Source organism: Procambarus clarkii, chromosome 23 (assembly GCF_040958095.1).
Source record: "Procambarus clarkii isolate CNS0578487 chromosome 23, FALCON_Pclarkii_2.0, whole genome shotgun sequence".
In the NCBI taxonomy this organism is placed as follows: Eukaryota; Metazoa; Arthropoda; class Malacostraca; order Decapoda; family Cambaridae; genus Procambarus; species Procambarus clarkii.
In genome coordinates, this window is record NC_091172.1 from 41,148,193 (window position 1) to 41,151,168 (window position 2,976).

A 2,976-nucleotide genomic window follows, 5' to 3' on the forward strand; every position below is an offset into this window, starting at 1 on the left:
CATGTATGTTAGGGAATATTTGAAATGTAGTCTCGAAAAGTACACAACTGTGATAGGAAAATTAGGTCACATGGAGGAGTGGGTCTGTATACTATGGAAGACCTTGTATGCTCGGAGCTCCTTAACATTACAAATGAGGTGGTAGAGGTATTGGGATTAAAAATAGAGAAAATAAATTTAGTGATTATTCTAATATACAAACCGCCAGATGCAACGGCCGAGGAATTCACAGAACAGATAAACAAAATGGAGAACTCGATACCTCATATTATCTTCCTAGGTGACTTCAACTTGCCTAGTCTAAGATGGAGAATAGCAAACAATAATATTATACCAGGAAATTTATCGAGACCTACCCACTCAGCTTCCTGGCAATACGTTAGTAATGAATAAATATGATATATTTACTCATTATAATGTTGGTGCTGAATGTACAACACGAAAAAACATAATTTTAATCTGAAAAAGGATCTTTTTATAAAGAAATTAGACGAAAATAAAAAGCTGGTGACGCCAAATCAAGTCGACGATCCAAGCGTCGGTTAGGTTAAGTTAGGTCAACCTAACCTATTATATTTATTCATTACTAACGTATTGCCAGGAAGCTTTGTGAAGCTTGTGTAGCTTGTGGTAGCTTGTGGTAATTAGACGGACCCTCATTTTAACAGAAACTTGGCTAAGTAAAGACTATACCCAACTCTACAACTTAGCTGGTTATAAAGGCATTCATAATTGCAGGCCTAGTAAAAAAGGAGGTGTTATACCAAAACAGATGCAGACCTAGGAAACAGGATTTCTTCAACAGAAATTTTGAAATTGTTCACAATTTTTGTTACACCAAAGTTGGAGTATGCAGCAGTTGTATGGTGCCCATATCTTAGAAAGCATATCAACAAACTGGAAACGGTGCAGAGACATGCCACTAAGTGGCATTAACTAAATGCCATTAAATATGCCAAATATACTACATAAATATACATACTACACATGCACAATAATTGTCCTGGGACCTCTGATATTCATAATATATATATATATATATATATATATATATATATATATATATATATATATATATATATATATATATATATATATATATATATATATATATATATGTATATATAGGGCCATCAACACACCTCCAGCTAGGGCCACCAACACACCTCCAGGGCCATCAACACACCTCCAGCTAGGGCCACCAACACACCTCCAGGGCCATCAACACGCCTCCAGGGCCATCAACACAACACCACCATCAACACACCTCCAGCCAGGGCCACCAACACACCTCCAGCCAGGGCCACCAACACACCTCCAGCCAGGGCCATCAACACACCTCCAGCCAGGGCCACCAACACACCTCCAGCCAGGGCCACCAACACACCTCCAGCCAGGGCCATCAACACGCCTCCAGGGCCATCAACACAACACCACCACCAACACACCTCCAGCCAGGGCCACCAACACACCTCCAGCCAGGGCCACCAACACACCTCCAGCCAGGGCCACCAACACACCTCCAGCCAGGGCCATCAACACGCCTCCAGGGCCATCAACACAACACCACCACCAACACACCTCCAGCCAGGGCCACCAACACACCTCCAGCCAGGGCCACCAACACACCTCCAGCCAGGGCCACCAACACACCTCCAGCCAGGGCCACCAACACACCTCCAGCCAGGGCCACCAACACACCTCCAGCCAGGGCCACCAACACACCTCCAGCCAGGGCCACCAACACACCTCCAGCCAGGGCCACCAACACACCTCCAGCCAGGGCCACCAACACACCTTCAGGGCCATCAACACAACACCACCATCAACACACCTCCAGCCAGGGCCATCAACACACCATCCAGCCTACCACCACAAGCTTATAAATATACTACACATGTCTAAGAGCAAATAAAAGAAAACAGTTACCTTAACTATTGAAGATGCAGCAGGATTTTGTGGATAAGCCAGCAGCAGTCCCTCTCGACACGGTTTTAAAATGGCGGCGACTACCACAACATGCAACGAGCCTAAAGAATGTCCAGCGCTAGCATTATCTAAACGCTATTATATATTATCAAGCAATACGGAAATCTAAAATAAAAAAAATGATACAAATAATTGTATTAAATATTTATTTGCAATTACAATACCTCGGGAATATATTTTTGCGTTAGCAAAACATATTAAGTTCGTATTTAGTTTAACTCATTTAATTTCTTTACAAATAATAACCTGATTTTACCTGATGGCCATTAACATTAATGTTTTATGTTGATACATTTCATACCCTTATTATTTCAATTTCTTTCTTTATTATGCACCCCATACCCATCCCGTGGGCGGTGGTGTAAAGGATTACAGAGGCACATAATGGGTTCAGGAACTGAACTCTCTAGTTTGTTTAGCTAAGCAAATAACAATTTTTGACGCTAGTTACAAAATTATTAATGTTATATATACATGTACACACTCTCATACATACATGTACATATATATATATATATATATATATACGTATACATATATACATACACATGCATATTTATAATCACCCACACAAATACACACATCAATAATCTCTGTGTCACTTATTTTATACATGTTCTTGTAAAACATTCTATTGCGAACACATTGGGCGCTGCCCAATAAACTCGCCCCTCGGGGCAAAATTATTTTTTTTTTTTTAATCTTGGTGGAACATAAAATGGCCGCCTGTGTTTATGCTGTCGTCAGATGGCGCTGTGACGTCACAGATGAGGGAAGCACGTACTGCGCATTAATGCCTCGATCCCTCGTTATTTATTTATTTTATTTATTTATATATATACAAGAACGTACATTGAGGGTTAAGAGACAACATAGAGCTTAAGTTAGAATTATAATCTTGTAAAACCACTAGCTTGCATATATAGAGTTTCGGGCAAGTCCTTAAACTAATCTTTGAGCAAATTCTTAAACAGAGTTTTAGAGAAA

At 40.5% G+C, this 2,976-nt stretch overlaps 1 long non-coding RNA gene across 1 annotated transcript in view; it reads right to left on the minus strand.

Annotated features, from left to right (window-relative positions):
- LOC138367717 (uncharacterized) overlaps nt 1–2,036 on the minus strand; it is a 3,824-nt gene extending 1,788 nt beyond the window's left edge. Inside the window, exon 1 of the long non-coding RNA XR_011229409.1 lies at nt 1,930–2,036. This is a non-coding gene — a long non-coding RNA (uncharacterized lncRNA). The remainder of the gene's footprint in view (nt 1–1,929) is intronic.
- Between the last annotated feature and the right edge of the window lie 940 nt (nt 2,037–2,976).